Here is a 22,660-nt window from a genome sequence, read left to right as displayed (position 1 = left end):
GTTTACCACACTCACCCCGTCCTCCTGGAGGACAGCCACCAGGGACGGTTCTGGGACCAAGGGCAGAGTCATGATGATGTTCTAATGACGAGTACGGTGACGTGAACGGGAAGGGCTGAGTGGGAAAGGTCAGGTCCTGTGTGATTCCATCAAGTTGCATGGGACACGATGTCTCCTTCTGCACCAGCCGAGTGTATTAACTTTTCAGGGACATTTCTGGCCCTCCATGAGGCTGTCCCTGGGTGATTAAGCAGAACACATGGGGGTTCTCATCTATGTGGCTGTGGCACCTAAGCTTGGTCACGTGACATCCCCACATGAGCGTAGTGGCAGAAGTCTTCAGAGTGTGTTGTACTGTGCACAATTTTGTGACACACGAAATTGGTGGTGTCGGTTCCCGAGGAGTCATGTCCTGCGGTTCGATTCCCAGTGCCATGAAGATGTGCCCAGGCCTGTGACTTGAGGGCAGCCACCTCTGGTCCAGGTGGCAGAGAAGAACCATGTTGACCCTTTGCTCTTTTGAGAGAGACATGGATATTTTCATGTCATGGTATTCCCCCAAAGACGGTCTGAGTACTCTTTTGGCAAGGGTGTGTCCTATTCTGTTCCCATGGGTGATATATTTTGTGGAAGAGTGTGGGCGTGTCACAGTCCCTGACTTCCGTGCTACCAGGTCCCCTGCCCGGGACAGATGACCTCCCGGGAAAGGTCCGCACGTCTTTGGGAGGAAAATGTGCTTCCTCTCCGTTGTTGCACTTGTGCATGGAAGAGCATTAGAGCTGTCGTGAGGTCAGTGGTGGTGATGACTGGCCAAGGGAGGTTGGGTCCACCCTGAGACCAGTGCTGTTGACTGGCACAAAATCCAAGTCATCGGCGGCCGTCCCCAGGCTGCGGCCCCTTCTGCGGCGTAGCGATGGAGGCCATGTTTTTGCAGGCATCAGGATCCTCCTTTGGTCAAGGCAGCTACTGCTAACATTGCTGCCGAGGTCGGGTCTGGCATCTTCCTGGATGAGGGAATGCCCAGTCCCTGGAGGGGACTGAGCCCTCAGTTTCAGTGTAGCTCTAATGGGGGTCCCGTCGGGTGCAGAACAGCCATTCTTGTTTTATTTAACCTGATGAGCCACTGAGGACAGTTCTCCTAAATGAACTCAGTGTTTTAGGTGCAATGGTTTGCCGCTTTGAGAGGAAGAAGGTTTACTTCTGCCTGTGGGTTGTGTCTCAGCGAAATTCCGTTGCTCAGCTCCCTGTTCATGTGTTTACCGTAGTCGTTGACTTCCTAGTCAGGAATCTGAGTCCCAGAACCGGGTTGTTCTTTCTTGTGGACAGGGGCAGGCTAGTTTTTTATCAAGTGTGCAGTGCGTGTGCCAGCTTGCAGGGACCACCCCAGCCCTGCGACTAAGGTGATGTGAAATCCACGATGAGGACGAGAATGAACGTACAACCGGTGTGATTTGTTCTGAAGGAGCAGTGGTGAAACTAACCGTGTTTCTTAACCGTTTTAGAAGGTGTTTGAGGTCAAAGTTGTCTTCTGTCTCTGAAGGCCAGTCTTCCTTTGTTGGGAAGCAGGGTGTGCCTCTGGGGGACGTGCTTTGTCAGGTGCTAAGTCCTCTGCCCATGACCACATGCACACACAGCTGCATCCCTGCCCTCGGCGTCTCACACACGCCTGCAGTCACTTCTCAGGGACAGAGGTGCACGACAGACAGGTGCAAGGCTCACCTGGGGGAAAGGTTAGCCTGATTCTTGTTACCCGAGAACCTGAGCGTATGTCTCAAATGTGCGTGTGATTTCTCTCCACGTCCCAGGCGGAGTGGCCGTGCAAGGTTCACCGTCAGCCGTGAAGAGATGACCTCCCTCTCCCTTGGTGACAGGAGGTGTGTGGGCGTCCCGGAGGAAGTGTGCCCATGGCTGTGCCCCGTGCCCGTGGATCACTCGGGCAGGTGAGACTTCCTGTTCCCCTCTTGTCCCCGGTCAGTAACACAGGACCCCGGAACGTGCTGGGATCGATGATGAGTCCCCTCAAAAACATTCCTTGGAAAAGCTGAACAAAATGAGTGAGAACCCCAACCGTCGTTCTCATCGGATCTGAGGTCCACCAGCACGTTCAGTGCCCCAGGGACTGTAAGAGTGAGGGGCAGCTTCCCCCCGGTCACACTCACATGGGCACCATTCAGAGTGTCAGCATTCCAGATCCTGCAGTCTTCCTGTTGTATTTTCCTTGTGTCCATGTGGTTTGAGGATGAGGTGTTGGGACGAACGGCCATGTTTTGTCCACTTGGCTGGCACCCATTCAGGGCCCAATGAGTAGGGAGTGGGGTCAAGGCTGAGGCCCTGTGAGCTCAGGACCCGGATCTGTGTGGGCCAGGTTCCTAGTGCAGATGTTGGTTCTGGGGTGTTGTGTTCAGGAAGGGAGGAAGGGGAGTTAGTTCTACGGTTTCTGACAGCCCATGCCAGACCAACGCTGTTACTTTCTGGGGCCTGGTCAGGAACGGGAGTCCCAGAGTGGGCGTGTCTGGGCAGAGGGGCGTGGCTGTGTTGCTGCAGCTCCCTGCTCCTGGGTTTACCACACTCACCCCGTCCTCCTGGAGGACGGCCACCAGGGACGGTTCTGGGGACCAAGGGCAGAGTCATCATGATGTTCTGATGACGTGTACGATGACTGATGACGTGAAGGGGAGGGGCTGAGTGGGAAAGGTCAGGTCCTGTGTGACTCCATCAAGTTGCATGGGACATGATGTCTCCTTCTGCACCAGCCGAGTGTATTAAGTTTTCAGGGACATTTCTGGCCCTCCATGAGGCTGTCCCTGGGTGATTAAGCAGAACACATGGGGGCTCTCATCTATGTGGCTGTGGCACCTATGCTTGGTCACGTGACATCCCCACATGAGCGTAGTGGCAGAAGTCTTCAGGGTGTGTTGTGCTGTGCCGTACGTGACACACGAAATTGGTCATGTCGATTCCCGAGGAATCATGTCCTGCGGTTCGATTCCCAGTGCCATGAAGATGTCCCCAGGCCTGTGACTGTAGGGCAGCCACCTCTGTTCCAGGTGGCAGAGAAAAACCATGTTGACCCTTTGCTCTTTTGAGAGAGACATGGTTATTTTCATGTCATGGTATTCCCCCGAAGACGGTCTGAGTATCCTTTTGGCAAGGGTGTGTCCTATTCTGTTCCCATGGGTGATATATTTTGAGGAAGAATGTGGGCGTGTCACAGTCCCTGAGTTCCGTGCTACCAGGTCCCCTGCCCGGGACAGATGACCTCCCAGAAAAGGTCCACACGTCTTTGGGAGGAAAATGTGCTTCCTCTTCGTTCTTGCTCTTGTGCATGGAAGAGCATTAGAGCTGTCGTGACGTCAGTGGTGGTGATGACCGGCCAAGGGAGGTTGGGTCCACCCTGAGACCAGTGCTGTTGACTCGCACAAAATCCAAGTCTTCGACGGCTGTCCCCAGGCTGCGGCCCCTTCTGCGGTGTAGCGATGGAGGCCATGTTTTTGCAGGCATCAGGATCCTCCTTTGGTCGAGGCAGCTACTGCAAACATTTCTGCCGAGGTCGGGTCTGGCATCTTCCTGGATGAGGGAATGCCCAGTCCCTGGAGGGGACTGAGCCCTCAGTTTCAGTGTAGCTCTAATGGGGGTCCCGTCGGGTGCAGAACAGCCATTCTTGTTTTATTTAACCTGATGAGCCACTGAGGACAGTTCTCCTAAATGAACTCAGTGTTTTAGGTGCAGTGGTTTGCCGCTTTGAGAGGAAGAAGGTTTACTTCTGCCTGTGGGTTGTGTCTCGGCGAGATTGGGTTGCTCAGCTTCCTGTTCATGTGTTTACCGTAGTCGTTGACTTCCTAGTCAGGAATCTGAGTCCCAGAACGGGGTTGTTCTTTCTTGTGGACAGGGGCAGGCTGGTTTTTATCAAGTGTGCACTACGTGTGCCAGCTTGCAGGGACCACTCCAGCCCTGCGACTAAGGTGATGTGAAATCCACGATCAGCACGAGGATATATGTAGAACCTTTGTTTAGAAGGATCAGTTGTGAAAAAAACCGTGTTTCTTAACTCTTTTATAAGGTTCTTTGTTTTGGACCGTAAATGGCAAAAAGCCATTGTAGATTCGAGACTTAGCAAAATCCTAAATTCTCCCCCCTCCTTCTCCATATTTGGGTATGATACTGAGTAGTTGCGCCTTTTAGCAACATTTCCACACTTATCAAAATACCCCCTTAACATTAATTAACAGGCTCTTTAGAGATTACATATCAAAACTGAAAATTCCCAGTGTGATCTTTATTATTCTCCTAGAGCAAAAAAAGTCTTTACACTTTTATTATGTAAATCTAAGCTGCTTCAAGCCTTCCACTTGGGCCTGGAGCAGCCTGGCTAAATTAGCAAGTCTTTTGGATCCAAAATGTGTGTGCTTTACTTATTCTAAACAAAATTATATTTATGTAGGGAAATGAAATTATTTTTATTTTGTTTTCAATACTAGAGCTGGCATTTCCAAAATTATTATTATTATTACTTTTCATGTAAGGACTTAATTCAGGCCTAATAAACAAAGGCACTTAGACTTTAAACAAAAACTTTACATACAGTCACACAAATCAAGAGTGCAACCCCGGGTTTTAGAGATTAAACTATGGCCTGCTTGATCTTAAGTAAGGCTACCTTAATAGGAACGTAATAAGGATATATACTAAACAGAGATCTCTCTTGAAAAATCTCAAGACGGTCGTATGAGATTTCTGTTCAGCAATACCCAAATCAGTCCCTCCTTTTGCCCTCTTTTCAGGCAATGGAGCAGGAAAGAAATAAAATGATCTAAAACATTAAAAAAATTAGATAATAATTGAGAAAGGGAAGAGAGCATAGTAAAATAAGTCTTATACAACTGCTCTTGTGAAGTGAATCTCTCATCCAGAACCATGGTGTCTCACCAGTCATTCAGGGATCCACTGAGGAGCTTCAGCAGACCTAGGAAAAACACACACATATCCTCGGCCCCATAAGAGAACAGGGTCTGGCCCTTGCCAGATTCCTGTGAGTGGGTCCCTCCATCGCACTTCAGGGAAGGCTTTCCTTGCAGGCTTCCAGAGTCTCTAAGCTGCTGAATGACCCTGTACATCAGTATTCACAAAATTTAAAGTAAAAAGAGCATGACAAAGAGGATTTGCAGGAGTTTCCTAATACTTAAGTTGCTATTTGGCTCCTAACTCTGAACACACCTCACAATGCACTAACCAAATCAGTAAGTCTTAAGGATCTACATTCTATTCTATTTAAATTTAAATGAGTGCTCCTTACAAGTTCTAAAAACATTTTATTTTTTCTAAATATTAGAGCCAGCATTCCCAATTTTTGCATGCAAAAAAACCTTAATTCAGTCCTTAAAAACAGACACATTTTGACAGCATTGAACAAAGACTAAACAGAAACAAGAATTAGATGAACCAGACTAACCAGAGAGAAACCTGGAATTTCAGAGCACAGCCAGATTAGAAAGATGCTGCCTGATATTAGTCAGGGCATTTTCAGACAGAGAGACTGAAGGATGTGACTAAACAAAATCTCCCCGAGAAAATTTGTTCTCAGCAGCTGCTGGGATATTTTTTCTTTTTTTTTTTTTTTAAATCAGTGGGAATCCCTTGAATTGGACCTTCTGCCCTATCAGAACTGTTTGTTAGAGCAACAGTCTTTTTATTATTATTATTATTATTTATTCATTCATTTTAGAGGAGAGAGAGAGAGGGAGAGAAGGGGGAGGAGCAGGAAGCTTCAACTCCCACATGTGCCTTGACCGGGAAAGCCCAGGGTTTTGAACCGGCAACCTCAGCATTTCCAGGTCGAGCGAGGCTTTATCCACTGCGCCACCAGAGGTCAGGCAGCTGGGATATTTTCTATAGTCAGATCCAACACAGGTCCTCCGCCTCAACTTCCAGGCAAAGAACAAGAAAGAAACAAAATGATAGTTCAGAAGATCATAGTTAAAACATTAAAGAAAATCAGATCATGACAGGAAAAGCTGTAACTTTCCTAATGCCTGAGTCTCCTATCCATTCTCAAATTCTATAGTCACCGTAACTGGCGGCTCAGGTTGGCTATGCTGAGATTTCTCCCCTACCTCTACGGCCTTTTCATGGAAGTCTAACTTCCACAGCAAATAATTACCCCCGGAGAGACAAGCACAAGCAATCATCTTCCAGTCATTTGGGGGAAGAGCCTTTGTACTAATGATATCTGATAAACCAAGTGAAAAAGGGGCAGTAGGCCCACACTGAACACAAGCAAGTTTAAGCTCTTTCAGAGTTCTAAAAGGTACAGGTTCATGTTCTCGCACTAGTCTCCCTGTATCGTCCTGTCTTTCTACAACAGGAAAAGGGGTAAAGCCATTTATTGTTTCCCCTACATTTCGAACCTGGTCTATAGATTGTTGGGGAGGGGATTTCCCAGATTTTGAGCTATAGACTCCGCAATCAGCCCGATAAGGGAACGGAGGAGCAGAGGGTGGAATGTAGGAAGAAGCCAAGGGCAGAGGAGGCCCCGCGGCTAAGGCAGCCATAGCCACGGATTTTTCATCCCCCTGCCATCCTCAGACTCCAAGTTATACTCGTATTCACATCCCTCTGTTTCCAGCTCACCCTGATACTCTTCAGACAACGATTTGTCTTCATACAGAAACATTTCTACATAAAGGTCCCTTATTTTTGACCCTATCTGTCCCATAATCTTTTACTCCCAACTACACTTTATCCAAAAACTTTCTTTACTCACTGTGTGTACTTCACTTTGGGGAGTTCTGTCACCTTCCTTCAGTTTGAGTTTCTTCGTACTCAAGTTGTCTGTTTGGGCGCCACTTGCTGCAGACCAGCGCGGCTCCTATAACGCTGCGAAATCGATGGGGCTGGGAGGACTCTTCAACATGCCTGGCAGTATCTGAGTGCTCCAGAACCCCAGTTCCCTTTATTATATAGCCATATGCAAATCAAGGACTTTGATACAACGTTGCACAACCAAGGCTAAGACAGGAACTCTCCCAAGGCAAAAACAGGATATTAGTGAACTCTACCAACATCTGAAACAAACAAAGAGTCAGAGGAAGGCCATGTATATTGCTTCCAGCAACCCAAGGAAGCAAGTAGAGTGGATGCATATATTCAGCATCATAGCTAAATACGGAGGTGGAGGGGGGAGAACTTACCCTTTTGCTAAGCCTCGAATCTACAATGGCTTCTTGCCATTTACAGTCCAAACAGTTCTTGAGGTCAAAGTTGTATTCTGTCTTTGAAGACCGGTCTTCCTTTGTTGGGAAGCAGGGTGTGCATCTGGGGGACGTGCTTTGTCAGGTGCTGAGTCCTCTGCCCATGACCACATGCACACACAGCTGCATCCCTGCCCTCGGGGTCTCACACACGCCTGCAGTCACTTCTCAGGGACAGAGGTGCATGACAGACAGGTGCAAGGCTCACCTGAAGGAAAGGTTAGCCTGATTCTTGTTACCTGAGAACCTGGGTGCATGTCTCAAATATGCGTGTGATTTCTCTCCACATCCCAGGTGGAGTGGCCGTGCAAGATTCACCGTCAGCCATGAAGAGATGACCTCCCTCTCCCTCGGTGACAGGAGGTGTGTGGGCGTCCCGGAGGAAGTGTGCCCATGGCTGTGCCCCGTGCCCGTGGATCACTCGGGCAGGTGAGCCGTCCTGTTCCCCTCTTCTCCCCGGTCAGTAACACAAGACCCCGGAACGTGCTGGGATCGATGATGAGTCCCCTCAAAAACATTCCTTGGAAAAGCTGAACAAAATGAGTGAGAACCCCAACCGTCGTTCTCATCGGATCTGAGGTCCACCAGCACGTTCAGTGCCCCAGGGACTGTAAGAGTGAGGGGCAGCTTCCCCTGGTCACACTCACATGGGCACCATTCAGAGTGTCAGCATTCCAGATCCTGCAGTCTTCCTGTTGTATTTTCCTTGTGTCCATGTGGTTTGAGGATGAATTGTTGGGACAAATGGCCATGTTTTGTCCATTTGGCTGGCACCCATTCAGGGCCCAAGTAGTAGGGAGTGGGGTCAAGGCTGAGGCTCTGTGAGCTCAGGACCCGGATCTGTGTGGGCCAGGTTCCCAGTGCAGATGTTGATTCTGGGCTGTTTTGTTCAGGAAGGGAGGAAGGGGAGTTAGTTCTACGGTTTCTGACAGCCCATGCCAGACCAACGCTGTTACTTTCTGGGGCCTGGTCAGGAACGGGAGTCCCAGAGTGGGCGTGGCCGGGCGGAGGGGTGTGGCTGTGTTGCTGCAGCTCCCTGCTCCTGGGTTTACCACATTCACCCCGTCCTCCTGGAGGACGGCCACCAGGGACGGTTCTGGGGACCAAGGGCAGAGTCATCATGATGTTCTGATGACATGTACGATGACTGATGACGTGAACGGGAAGGGCTGAGTGGGAAAGGTCAGGTCCTGTGTGATTCCATCAAGTTGCATGGGACACGATGTCTCCTTCTGCACCAGCCGAGTGTATTAACTTTTCAGGGATAGTTCTGGCCCTCCATGAGGCTGTCCCTGGGTGATTAAGCAGAACACATGGGGGTTCTCATCTATGTGGCTGTGGCACCTAAGCTTGGTCACGTGACATCCCCACATGAGCGTAGTGGCAGAAGTCTTCAGGGTGTGTTGTGCTGTGCCGTACATGACACATGAAATTGGTCATATCGGTTCCCGAGTAATCATGTCCTGCGGTTCGATTCCCAGTGCCCTGAAGATGTGCCCAGGCCTGTGACTGTAGGGCAGCCAACTCTGGTCCAGGTGGCAGAGAAAAACCTTGTTGACCTTTCCTCTTTTGAGACATGGATATTTTTATGTCATGTTATTCCCCCGAAGACGGTCTGAGTATTATTTTGGCAAGGGTGTGTGCTATTATATTCCCATGGGTGATATATTTTGTGGAAGAGTGTGGGCATGTCACGGTCCCTGAGTTCCGTGCTACCAGGTCCCCTGCCCGGAAGAGATGACCTACCTGGAAACCTCCACATGATTTTGGCAAGAAAATGTGCTTCCTCTCCGTTCTTGCTCTTGTGAATGGAAGAGCATTAGAGCTGTGGTGAGGTCAGTGGTGGTGATGACCGGCCAAGGAAGGCTGGGTCCACCCTGAGACTAGTGCTGTAGACTTGCACAAAATCCAAGACTTGGACGGCTGTCCCCAGGCTGCGGCCCCTTCTGCGGCGTAGCGATGGAGGCCGTGTTTTTGCAGGCATCAGGATCCTCCTTTGGTCAAGGCAGCTACTGCAAACATTTCTGTCGAGGTCGGGTCTGGCATCTTCCTGGATGACGGAATGCCCAGTCCCTGGAGGGGACTGAGCCCTCAGTTTCAGTGGAGCTCTAATGGGGGTCTCGTCGGGTGCAGAACAGCCATTCTTGTTTGATTTACCCTGATGAGCCACTGAGGACAGTTCTCCTAAATGAACTCAGGGTTGTAGGTGCAGTGGTTTGCCGCTTTGAGAGGAAGAAGGTTTACTTCTGCCTGTGGGTTCTGTCTCGGCGAGATTGGGTTGCTCAGCTCCTTGTTCATGTGTTTGCCGTAGTTGTTGACTTCCTAGTCAGGAATCTGAGTCCCAGAACGGGGTGGTTCTTTCTTGTGGACAGGGGTAGGCTGGTTTTTATCAAGTGTGCACTGCGTGTGCCAGCTTGCAGGGACCACCCCAGCCCTGCGACTATGGTGATGTGAAATCCACGATTAGGACGAGAATGAACGTACAAGCGGTGCGATTTGTTCGGAAGGAGCAGTGGTGAAACAAACCGTGTTTCTTAAACGCTTTAGAAGGTGTTTGAGGTCAAAGTTGTTTTCTGTCTCTGAAGGCCAGTCTTTCTTTGTTGGAAAACAGGGTGTGCATCTGGGGGACGTGTTTTGTCAGGTGCTGAGTCCTCTGCCCATGACCACATGCACACACAGCTGCATCCCTGCCCTCGGGGTCTCACACACGCCTGCAGTCACTTCTCAAGGACAGAGGTGCACGACAGACAGGTGCAAGGCTCACCTGGGGGAAAGGTTAGCCTGATTCTTGTTACCCGAGAAACTGGGTGCATGTCTCAAATGAGCGTGTGATTTCTCTCCACGTCCCAGGCGGAGTGGCCGTGCAAGGTTCACCGTCAGCCGTGAAGAGATGACCTCCCTCTCCCTCGGTGACAGGAGGTGTGTGGGCGTCCCGGAGGAAGTGTGCCCATGGCTGTGCCCCGTGCCCGTGGATCACTCGGGCAGGTGAGCCTTCCTGTTCCCCTCTTGTCCCCGGTCAGTAACACAGGACCCCGGAACGTGCTGGGATCGATGATGAGTCCCCTCAAAAACATTCCTTGGAAAAGCTGAACAAAATGAGTGAGAACCCCAACCGTCGTTCTCATCGGATCTGAGGTCCACCAGCACGTTCAGTGCCCCAGGGACTGTAAGAGTGAGGGGCAGCTTCCCCCTTGTCACACTCACATGGGCACCATTCAGAGTGTCAGCATTCCAGATCCTGCAGTCTTCCTGTTGTATTTTCCTTGTGTCCATGTGGTTTGAGGATGAGTTGTTGGGACGAATGGCCATGTTTTGTCCACTTGGCTGGCACCCATTCAGGGCCCAATGAGTAGGGAGTGGGGTCAAGGCTGAGGCCCTGTGAGCTCAGGACTCAGATCTGTGTGGGCCAGGTTCCCAGTGCAGATGTTGGTTCTGGAGTGTTGTGTTCAGGAAGGGAGGAAGGGGAGTTAGTTCTACGGTTTCTGACAGCCCATGCCAGACCAAGGCTGTTGCTTTCTGGGGCCTGGTCAGGAATGGGAGTCCCAGAGTGAGTGTGGCTGGGCGGAGGGGCGTGGCTGTGTTGCTGCAGCTCCCTGCTCCTGGGTTTACCACACTCACCCCGTCTTTCTGGAGACCAAGGGCAGAGTCATCATGATGTTCGGATGACGTGTACGATGACGTGAACGGGAAGGGCTGAGTGGGAAAGGTCAGGTCCATCAAGTTGCATGGGACACGAAGTGTCATTCTGCATCAGCCGAGTGTATTAACTTTTTTTTTTTTTTAAGGGGACTGCAATTATTTAATAATATTAAGACTTGATAAAATAAATCTAATATTTAATATATACTCCCAATCATCTTCTTACCTTGAAAGTCTATATTGCAATCATGTGGATTGCTCACTCTGGGAAGTTATCTGGTTTCACATTAAAGTGTACATATTATTGTGGTTTACTTTTTTTATAATAATTTTATTTTTTTAATGGGGTGACATCAATAAATCAGGATACATATATTCAAAGATAACAGGTCCAGGTTATCTTGTCGTTCAATTATGTTGCATACCCATCACCCAAAGTCAGATTGTCCTCTGCCACCTTCTATCTAGTTTTCTTTGTGCCCCTCCCCCTCCCTTTCCCTCTCCCATTCCCCCCTCCCCCCTGTAACCACCACACTCTTATCAATGTCTCTCAGTTTCACTTTTATGTCCCACCTACGTATGGAATAATGCAGTTCCTGGTTTTTTTTCTGATTTACTTATTTCGCTTCATATCATGTTATCAAGATCCCACCATTTTGCTGTAAATGTTCCGATGTCATCATTTCTTATGGCTGAGTAGTATTACTTAGTGTATATGTGCCACATCTTCTTTATCCAGTCATCTATTGACGGGCTTTTTGGTTGTTTCCATGTCCTGGCCACTGTGAACAATGCTGCAATAAACATGGGGCTGCATGTGTCTTTACCTATCAATGTTTCTGAGTTTTGGGGGTATATACCCAGTAGAGGGATTGCTGGGTCATAAGGTAATTCTATTTTCAGTTTTTTTAGGAACCACCATACTTTCTTCCATAATGGTTGCACTACTTTACGTTCCCACCAACAGTGTATGAGGGTTCCTTTTTCTCCACAGCCTCTCCAACATTTGCTATTATCTGTCTTGCTAATAATAGCTAATCAAACAGGTGTGAGGTGGTATCTCATTGCAGTTTTGATTTGCATTTCTCTAATAACTAACGAAGATGAGCATCTTTTCATATATCTGTTGCCCATTTGTATTTCTTCCTGGCAGAAGTGTCTGTTCATATCCTCTTCCCATTTTTTTTATTGGATTGTTTCTTGTTGAGTTTTATGAGTTTTTTGTATATTTTGGATATTAGGCCCTTATCTGAGCTATTGTTTGAAAATATCAGTTCCCATTTAGTTAGCTTTCTGTTTATTTTGTTATCAGTTTCTCTTGCTGAAGTCTGGTATTGTAATGCTCCCAGCTTCATTCTTTTTCTTTAGGATTGCTTTGGCTATTCGGGGTTTTTTATAGTTCCATATAAATCTGATGATTTTTTGCTCTATTTCTTTAAAAATTGTCATTGGAAGTTTGATGGGAATTGCATTAAATTTGTACATTGCTTTGGGTAATATAGCCATCTTGATTATATTTGTTCTTCGTAGCCAAGAACAAGGTATATTCTTCCATCTCATTATATCTTTTTCGATTTCCCTTAACAATGGTTTATAGTTTTCATTATATAAGTCCTTTACATTCTTTGTTATGTTTATTCCTAAGTATTTTATTTTTTTTGTTGCAATCGTGAAGGGGATTATTCTTTTGAGTTCGTTCTCAATTGTTTCATTGTTGGCATATAGAAAGGCTATTGACTTCTGTATGTTAATTTTGTATCCTGCGACCTTACTGTATTGGCCTATTGTTTCTCATAGTCTGTTTGTGGATTCTTTGGGGTTTTCGATGTATAGGATCATATCATCTGCAAAAAGTGATACCTTTACTTCTTCTTTTCCAATATGGATGCCTTTTATTTCTTTGTCTTGTCTGATTGCTCTGGCTAGAACCTCTAGTACCACATTAAATAAGAGTGGAGAGAGTGGACAACCCTGTCTTGTTCCTGATTTAAGGGGGAATGCCTTCAGTTTAGTGCCATTTAATATGATGTTAGCTGATGGTTTATCATATATGGCCTTTATCATGTTGAGATATTTTCCTTCTATACCCATTTTGTTGAGAGTCTTAAACATAAAATTGTGTTGTATTTTATCAAAAGCCTTTTCTGCATCTATTGATAAGATCATGTGGTTTTTGTTCTTTGTTTTGTTGATATGGTGTATTACGTTAACCGTTTTACGTATGTTGAACCATCCTTGAGATTCTGGGATGAATCCCACTTGATCATGATGTATTATTTTTTTAATATGTTGTTGTATTCGAATTGCTAGTATTTTAGCATCTGTATTCATTAGAGATATTGGTCTGTAGTTTTCTTTTTTTGTGCCATCCTTGCCTGGTTTTGGTATGAGGGTTCTGTTGGCCTCATAAAATGTGTTTGGAAGTATTGCTTCTTCAATTTTTTGGAAGACTTTGAGTAGAATAGGAACCAAGTCTTCTTTGAATGTTTGATAAAATTCGCTGGTATAGCCGTCAGGGCCTGGACTTTAATTTTTGGGGAGGTTTTTAATGTTTTTTTCTATTTCTTCTCTACTAATAGGTCTATTTAGGCTTTCTACTTCTTCTTGACTCAGTCTAGGAAGGTTGTATTGTTCTAGGAATTTATCCATTTCTTCTAGGTTGTTGAATTTAGTGGCATAAAGTTTTTCATAGTATTCTACAATAATTCTTTGTATATCTACGGTGTCCGTGGTGATTTCTCCTCTTTCATTTTGGATTTTGTTTATATGAGTTCTTTCTCTTTTTTCCTTGGTGAGTCTTGCCAAGGGTTTGTCAATTTTGTTGATCTTTTCTATTAATTTTTTCTATAGTTTTTCTGTTCTGTATTTCATTTATTTCTGCTCTGATTTTTATTATCTCCTTTCTTCGGCTGGTTTTGGGTTTTCTTTGTTCTTCTTTTTCTAGTTCCTTAAGATGTGAAGTTAAGTGGTTCACTTGGGCTCTCTCTTGTTTGTTCATATAAGCCTGAAGTGATATGAACTTCCCTCTTATCACTGCTTTTGCTGCATCCCATAGATTCTGATATATCGTATTGTCATTTTCATTAGTCTGTATATATCTTTTGATCTCTGCACTTATTTCTTCTTTGATCCATTCATTTTTTAAAAGTATGTTGTTTAGTTTCCACATTTTTGTGGGATTTGTTTCCTCTTTTTTGCAGTTGAATTCTAGTTTCAAGGCTTTATGATCAGAAAATATGCTTGGTACAACTTCGATTTTTCTGAATTTGCTGATGTTGTTTTTGTGGCCTAACATATGGTCAATTCTTGAGAATGATCCATGTACACTGGAGAAAAATGTATACTCAGTCACTTTGGGATGAAATGTCCTGTAGATGTCTATCATATCCAGGTGCTCTAGTGTTTTGTTTAAGGCCATGTTGCCCTGGCCGGTTGGCTCAGCGGTAGAGCGTCGGCCTGGCGTGTGGGGGACCCGGGTTCGATTCCCGGCCAGGGCACATAGGAGAAGCGCCCATCTGCTTCTCCACCCCCCCCTTCCTTCCTCTCTGTCTCTCTCTTCCCCTCCCGCAGCCAAGGCTCCATTGGAGCAAAGATGGCCCGGGCGCTGGGGATGGCTCCTTGGCCTCTGCCCCAGGCACTAGAGTGGCTCTGGTCGCGGCAGAGCGACCCCCCAGAAGGGCAGAGCATCGCCCCCTGTTAGGCAGAGCATCGCCCCTGGTGGGCGTGGGGGGTGGATTCCGGTCGGGCACATGCGGGAGTCTGTCTGACTGTCTCTCCCCGTTTCCAGCTTCTAAAAAAAAAAAAAGAAAAAAAAAAAGACCACTATATCTTTATTGATTCTCTGTTTGGATGACCGATCTAGAGCCGTCAGCGGTGTATTGAGGTCTCCAAGTATGATTGTATTTTTGTCAGTTTTTCTTTTAAGATCAATAAGTAGCTGTCTTACATATTTTGGTGCTCCTTGGTTTGGTGCATATATATTAAGAATTGTTATGTCTTCTTGATTCAGTGTCCCCTTAGCCATTATCAAATGGCCATTTTTGTCTCTGAGTACTTTTGCTGTCTTGTAGTCAGCATTATCAGATATAAGTATTGCTACGCCTGCTTTTTTTTGGATGTTATTTGCTTGGAGTATTGTTTTCCAGCCTTTCACTTTGAATTTGTTTTTATCCTTGTTACTTAGATGAGTTTCCTGTAGGCAGCATACAGTTGGATTTTCTTTTTTAATCCATTCTGCTACTCTGTGCCTTTTTATTGGTGAGTTTAATCCGTTTACATTTATTATAATTATTGACACTTGTGAGTTCCCTATTGCCATTTTATATCTTGCTTTCTGTTAGTTTTGTGTCTTGTTTGATCCTTCTCTTTCATTTTTCTACATTTTGTTTTTATTTGGTTGTATGCCATGCATCTTTCCTTTGTTGCTATCTTTTTTATCTCATGTGCTTCTGTGGTGGTTTTTTTCAATGGTGGTTACCTTTGAGTAATGAAAAGGGTTCCTACCCTGTTCATTGTAACAAACTATTTTGTGAGTACTTTTGCACTCCATCGTCCATTGCTACTGTTAATCTCCATCTTCTCCCCCCCTTTCCTTTTTGTTGTCACAGTTTAAATTTGGTTTTATTGTGTTCTTCTTGGAGCTTTTACTTGTGGCTCTGTTTTTTTTTGTTCTTTGTATCTGATTGGAGGACCCCCTTTAGTAATTCCTGGAGTGGGGGTTTTCTGATGATAAATTCCCTCATCTTTTCTGGATCTGTGAATGTTTTTATTTCTCCTTCATATTTGAAGGATAGCTTTGATGGGTATAGTATTCATGGCTGAATGTTCCTCTCTTTCAGGACTTTAAATATTGGGGTCTACTCTCTTCTAGCTTGTAGAGTTTCTGCTGAGAAATCTGATGATAATCTAATGGGCCTTCCTTTATATGTTGTATTCTTCTTTTCCCTGGCTGCCTTGAGAATTTTTTCTTTGCTGTTGGTTTGTGTCAATTTCATTATGATATGCCTTGGAGTAGGTTTGTTGGGGTTAAGAAAACTCGGAGTTCTGTTTGCTTCTTGAACTTGAGGCTTTAGTTCTTTCCACAGGCTTGGGAAGTTCTCATCTATTATTTGTTTGAGTATGTTCTCCATTCCATTTTCTCTCTCTTCTCCCTCTGATATACCTATTATTCTTATGTTATTCTTTTTGATGGAGTCAGATAATTCTTGTAGGGCTATCTCATTTTTTTAAATTTTTGAGTCTCTTTCTTCTTCTCTCTGTTGTGCCTCAAGTTGCTTGTCTTCTATTTCACTAATCCTCTCTTCTATCTGACCTGTTCTATTAGCTAAGCTTGTTACTTTGTTTTTCAGCTCGTGAATTGAGTTTTTCATTTCTGTTTGATTTGTTTTTATAGTTTCAATTTCCTTGGACATATATTCTTTGTGTTCATTGAGTTGTTTTCTGAGCTCCCTAAATTGCCTTTCTGTGTTTTCTTGTATATCTCGGAGGATTTTTAGGATTTCTATCTTGAATTCTCTGTCATTTAGCTCCAAGGTTTCCAATATATTAAATTTTTTCTCCATAGATTTTTCCTCATCTAGCTGTGTTACCTCTCTTTCTTTTGTATCCATGATATTCGATTTTCTCTTCCTTAATGGCATCTGAAGGTGGTTTTTGTTGATAGTATTAATGAGATTTAATAAAGAATAAAAAGTTAAAAAAATGAAAAATCGAAGTTTTTTTAAAAAAAAAATTAATAATGAAATAAAGAAAAATAAAATAAAATAAAAATTTTTTTTAAAAAGGAAATTATTCCCCCCCCTCCTTTTTTCCTCTCCTCTCCTCTCCCCTCTTTCTTGAGAAAATCTTGTGGTGAACTGTGAATTATAACAAACAATGCCTGTAATGGAGGGCCTGAATTGGGGAAAAGTAATAAAGGGGCAAAAAAAAAAGGAAAAGGAAAAAGAAGGGGGTATGGACCCACAAAAAGCAAATAAGGAAAAAATTGGGGTCAAGAATAAATGATTTGTTAAGAGTTATGATGAGAGGAATAAGAGGAAAACAGAAAAATGGGGGGACAAATTTAAAAATTACTATTGTATTTAGTGGAACAAGAACTAGATAAAATGGAGAGCCAGGGATGGGAGCACTGCTAGTGAGTTTAAAAGGTGAAGTAAAAACCCCCCAAAATGCCACAAACATAAGTTTGAGTCCCAGATAAGATAATTTGTTTGTTATTGAGGTTTGAATGAGAGCAGATGTAAAGGAGAAAGGAAGAAACTAGTATAGTGGGAGAAAAGAAAGAGAGAGAGAGAAAAAAAGAGGGAACTACTAAAAGAAGACAAAAGAAAAAAGAGGAGAGAGAGAGAGAGAGATTTAAGGGTTTTGGAGTACAACCCACATAGAGAGAAAGGAAGAGGAGAGAAAAGATAATGGGAGATGTAACACTTATGGGTAGTGTAGTTCAAGGAGAGGAGAGAGTAAGACCGGCAGAGAGTTAATCAGCCAAATTGGAGGAGGAAAAAAAATATCAAGAATGAAGATAAGAGAAACAAACGAACAAATATAATAAAATGGGATAGGTTATAAAGTCTGCGGATTATTCTTGATTTTGAGAGGTTATCTTCTTGCTTTTTCTTTTCTCTCCCTTTTCCTGGTCAGTGACTCTGTACCCCGGGTTCTGCCCCTTTGGCACGCTCAGGTAGAGGTTTGCAGTTGATAAGTCTCTATGGCGATGTCATGTATTGTGCTTTAGTCTCGTTGGCAGTCGAGGCTCATTAGCATTTATAGGCTCCGCCAGTGAGAGAGTCCGTGTTCCTGGGGCCTTTCTCCTAGTCTTTCCTTCCTCAATTAGTAGCCTGAGAATCCAGCTATGGGGTTGCTGCTGCCTCTGCCTGGATAGTAAGAGGCTCAAAGAGCTGGCAACTCCCCACTCTATTTCCACTCAGCACAGGGCTCTGGGTAAGGCTCAGTCAGTCAGAGCTGCTAGCATAATCAGGCGGGCTTTCCGCCCACTCAAAGACCTCTGGCTCTGCCACTCTGTCCGATAATACAGGCAGGCGCCCACTTCTGGGGTGCTTGGAGGAAACTCACTCACTGGCTGCGCGCGCAGACCAGGATACCCGGCCAGCAGTCTCACGCTCTGAGTGAAACCCCCAACCGCATGGAAAAGTTGCAGCGTTGGAATTGGCTCTCGCTCCGTCCCCGTGCGCGGCTTTTGCAAGGCGCTGTGGCGGCCCGAGATTCCGCTTTGGCCCACACAAAGGACCCTGATTCTGCCCCTCTGTGCGATAACACGGGCACGCACTGACGAGGCACTCGGAGGAATCTCTCGCTCACTATCTGCGTGTGCAGACCAGGATATGAGGTCGGCTGCGTTTCCCTCTGAGTGAATCCCCTACAAGCACGTAAAAGTTCCACCGTTGGAATTAGTTCTCACTCCCTCCCGTGCGCGGCTTTCCTAGAGCGAGGGGGCTGCCCAGAGACTCCGCTGTAGGCCCACAGAAAGGCCCCTGACTCTGCCTCTCTGTGGGGTAACACGGGCACCCACTCCCGGGGTTTAGGAAGAAATCTCTCGCCCAGTAGCTGCGCGCACCGTCAAGGAGAGCAGGTAAAATGGCTGCCCCGCTTGTCTTTCTTTGTTTGGGTTTGGCGCTAGAGTTAGCTTGTATTGCCCGGGTTGTCACAGGATCAGTTTTTCCTCGGCTTAGATCTCCGTGCCAGAGCCTGGTTCGGCCGTTTGTGCCACAGCCTGGATCTATTCACCCCCTCTGCCCGCCTCAGTTTCTATATTCACGTATCCCAGAGAAAGCCGCCCTGTTTAGGTTAGTGAGGAAAGCGGAGCATTTCCCACTCCCTATTTCCTTCGGGGTTTGGTTATATATTTAGCCAATTTTTCGCTCGACCATACCTTCAGGTGTATTGCAAAACATCTGGAGGCTCCAAGGATAGGTTTTTCTGTTTCTGGTTGAAGATCTTGTTGAGTTTTGGGTGAGATTTATCGGTATTGCTTCCTACCCCACCATTACTCTGACGTCATCTCCGAGTGTATTAACTTTTCAGGAATATTTCTGGCCCTCCATGAGGCTGTCCCTGGGTGATTAAGCAGAATACATGGGGGTTCTCATCTATGTGGCTGTGGCACCTAAGCTTGGTCACGTGACATCCCCACATGAGCATAGTGGCAGAAGTCTTCAGGGTGTGTGGTGCTGTGCCGTACGTGACACACGAAATTGGTCGTGTCGGTTCCCGAGGAGTCATGTCCTGCGGTTCGATTCCCGGTGCCATGAAGATGTACCCTGCCTGTGACTTTAGGGCAGCCACCTCTGGTCCAGGTGGCAGAGAAAAATCATGTTGACCCTTTGCACTTTTGAGAGAGACATGGATATTTTGATGTCATGGTATTCCCCCGAAGACGGTCTGAGTACTCTTTTGGCAAGGGTATGTCCTATTCTGTTCACAAGGGTGACATATTTTGTGGAAGAGTGTGGGCATGTCACAGTCCCTGAGTTCCATGCTATCAGGTCCCCTGCCCGGGACAGATGACTTCCCGGGAAAGGTCCACACATCTTTGGGAGGAAAATGTGCTTCCTCTCCGTTCTTGCTCTTGTGCACGGAAGAGCATTAGAGCTGTCGTGAGGTCAGTGGTGGTGATGACCGGCCAAGGGAGGTTGGGTCCACCCTGAGACCAGTGCTGTTGACTTGAAAAAATCCAAGTCTACAACGGCCGTGCCCAGGCTGTGGCCCCTTCTGCGGCGTAGCGATGGAGGCCATGTTTTTGCAGGCCTCAGGATCCTCCTTTGGTCAAGGCAGCTACTGCTAACATTTCTGCCGAGGTCGGGTCTGGCAACTTCCTGGATGAGGGAATGCCCAGTCCCTGGAGAGGACTGAGCCCTCAGTTTCAGGGGAGCTCTAATGGGGGTCCCGTCGGGTGCAGAACAGCCATTCTTGTTTTATTTAACCTGATGAGCCACTGAGGACAATTCTCCTAAATGAACTCAGTGTGTTAGGTGCAGTGGTTTTCCGCTTTGAGAGGAAGAAGGTTTACTTCTGCATGTGGGTTGTGTCTCGGTGAGATTGGGTTGCTCAGCTCCCTGTTCATGTGTTTACCATAGTCGTTGATTTCCTAGTCAGGAATATGTGTCCCAGAACGGGGTTATTCTTTCCTGTGTACAAGGGGCAGGCTGGTTTTTACCAAGTGTGCACTATGTGTGCCAGCTTGCAGAGACCACACCAGCCCTGCGACTAAGGTGATGTGAAGTCCACGATCGGGACGAGAATGAACGTACAACCGGTCTGATTTGTTCGGAAGGAGCAGTGGTGAAACAAACCGTGTTTCTGAACCGTTTTAGAAGGTGTTTGAGGTCAAAGTTGTCTTCTGTCTCTGAAGGCCAGTCTTCCTTTGTTGGGAAGCAGGGTGTGCATCTGGGGGACGTGCTTTGTCAGGTGCTGAGTCCTCTGCCCATGACCACATGCACACACAGCTGCATCCCTGCCCTCGGCGTCTCACACACGCCTGAAGTCACTTCTCAGGGACAGAGGTGCACGACAGACAGGTGCAAGGCTCACCTGGGGGAAGGCTTAGCCTGATTCTTGTTACCCGAGAACATGGGCGCATGTCTCAAGTGAGCGTGTGATTTCTCTCCACGTCCCAGGCGGAGTGGCCGTGCAAGGTTCACCGTCAGCTGTGAAGAGATGACCTCCCTCTCCCTCGGTGACAGGAGGTGTGTGGGCGTCCCGGAGGAAGTGTGCCCATGGCTGTGCCCCGTGCCCGTGGATCACTCGGGCAGGTGAGCCTTCCTCTTCCCCTCTTCTCCCCGGTCAGTTACACAGGACCCCGGAACGTGCTGGGATCGATGATGAGTCCCCTCAAAAACATTCCTTGGAAAAGCTGAACAAAATGAGTGAGAACCCCAACCGTCGTTCTCATCGGATCTGAGGTCCACCAGCACGTTCAGTGCCCCAGGGACTGTAAGAGTGAGGGGCAGCTTTCCCTGGTCACACACATGCACGCAGAACAGGGGTAGCAGCATCGGAGAACCCCTTGAGTGACTGTCAGTATTCTCTTGTCATTAGCTGGGTGTTTATGATCAATGGCGCACAGGTTAATGGGCGAGACAGTGTCTTTGTCTTGTCAGGTGCCTCTTACCTAGTTTGAAAGTTTTCTAGTGTGGTCATGACACAGCGCCAGTAAGACAATGGATCTTGCTTCAGATGTAGCCCTTGGGGTTCTGTCTGTGGAGGTGGAAAGCTCCTGTACTTTCTGATTACAGTTCTAGATCTGATCGTAACGGTAACTGATTTGACTTCGGGCTAAGTGAGGAAACTGTAGCTACCTTGGGATTGAGGGCCATTGGCAGCTCCTGTAATTCAATGACCCACCCAGTCCACATGCATGGTGGGCACCCCTGGGCTGTTTTGTAGAACTAGCTCTGCTCTCCAGATAGAGTGTGACTGATGTCCTGACAGGGAACCAGAGGTCAAGAAGAGAAAAGGTGACAGTGAGGTTCCATGAATTTCCACATGGACACAATATAGAGTGTCAGCATTCCAAACCCTGCAGTCTACCTATTGAATTTTCATTGTGTCCATGTGGTTTTAGGATGAGTGGTTGAGACAAATGGCCATGTTTTGTCCACTTGGCTGGCACCCATTCAGGGACCAATAAGTAGGGAGTGGGGCCAAGACTGGGGCCCTGTGAGCTCAGCACACGGACCTGTGTGGGCCAGGTTCCCAATGCAGATGTTGGTTCTGGGGTGTTGTGTTCAGGAAGGGAGGAAGGGGAGTTAGTTCTACGGTTTCTGACAGCCCATGCCAGACCAAGGCTGTTGCTTTCTGTGTCCTGATCAGGAACTGGAGTCCCAGAGTGGGCGTGGCTGGGCGGAGGGGTGTGGCTGTGTTGCTGCAGCTCCCTGCTCCTGGGTTTACCACACTCACCCCGTCCTGGAGGACGGCCACCAGGGACGGTTCTGGGGACCAAAGGCAGAGTCACCATGATGTTCTGATGACGTGTACGATGACTAATGACGTGAACGGGAAGGGCTGAGTGGGAAAGGTCAGGTCCTGTGTGATTCCATCAAGTTGCATGGGACACGATGTCTCCTTCTGCACCAGCCGAGTATATTAACTTTTCAGGGACATTTCTGGCCCTCCATGAGGCTGTCCCTGGGTCATTAAGCAGAATACATGGGGGTTCTCATCTATGTGGCTGTGGCACCTAAGCTTGGTCACGTGACATCCCCACATGAGCATAGTGGCAAAAGTCTTCAGGGTGTGTTGTGCTGTGCACAATTTTGTGACACATGAAATTGGTAGTGTCGGTTCCCGAGGAGTCATGTCCTGCGGTTCAATTCCCAGTGCCCTGAAGATGTGCCCAGGCCTGTGACATTAGGGCAGCCACTTCTGGTCCAGGTGGCAGAGAAAAACCATGTTGACCCTTTGCTCTTTTGAGAGAGACATGGTTATTTTCATGTCAAGGTATTCCCCCGAAGACGGTCTGAGTACTCTTTTGGCAAGGGTGTGTCCTATTCAGTTCCCATGGGTGATATATTTTGTGGAAGAGTGTGGGGATGTCACAGTCCCTGAGTTCCGTGCTACCAGGTCCCCTGCCCGGGACAGATGATCTCCCGGGAAAGGTCCACACGTCTTTGGGAGGAAAATGTGCTTCCTCTCCATTCTTGCTCTTGTGCATGGAAGAGCATTAGGGCTGTCGTGAGGTCAGTGGTGGTGATGACCGGCCAAGGGAGGTTGGGTCCACCCTGAGACCAGTGCTGTTGATTCCCACAAAATCCAAGTCT

General features: G+C 46.9%; 4 non-coding genes across 4 annotated transcripts; all 4 read left to right on the top strand.

Moving 5' to 3' along the window:
- The first annotated feature begins 2,000 nt into the window (after positions 1–2,000).
- LOC136385164 (small nucleolar RNA SNORD116) lies at positions 2,001–2,094 on the top strand. The gene has a single exon (XR_010747768.1). It is a non-coding gene; the product is annotated as a small nucleolar RNA SNORD116 (small nucleolar RNA).
- Positions 2,095–7,736: 5,642 nt separating this feature from the next.
- LOC136385163 (small nucleolar RNA SNORD116) lies at positions 7,737–7,830 on the top strand. The gene has a single exon (XR_010747767.1). It is a non-coding gene; the product is annotated as a small nucleolar RNA SNORD116 (small nucleolar RNA).
- Positions 7,831–10,292: 2,462 nt separating this feature from the next.
- Positions 10,293–10,386, top strand: LOC136385162 (small nucleolar RNA SNORD116). The gene has a single exon (XR_010747766.1). It is a non-coding gene; the product is annotated as a small nucleolar RNA SNORD116 (small nucleolar RNA).
- A 10,327-nt stretch (positions 10,387–20,713) lies between these two features.
- Positions 20,714–20,807, top strand: LOC136385161 (small nucleolar RNA SNORD116). Its single transcript, XR_010747765.1, has one exon. It is a non-coding gene; the product is annotated as a small nucleolar RNA SNORD116 (small nucleolar RNA).
- The last annotated feature ends 1,853 nt before the right edge of the window (positions 20,808–22,660 follow it).

The sequence above is a fragment of the Saccopteryx leptura genome, chromosome 13 (assembly GCF_036850995.1).
Source record: "Saccopteryx leptura isolate mSacLep1 chromosome 13, mSacLep1_pri_phased_curated, whole genome shotgun sequence".
Classification (NCBI taxonomy): Eukaryota; Metazoa; Chordata; class Mammalia; order Chiroptera; family Emballonuridae; genus Saccopteryx; species Saccopteryx leptura.
Note: the sequence above shows the minus strand (reverse complement) of the source record. Positions and strands in the feature narration are given on the sequence as shown.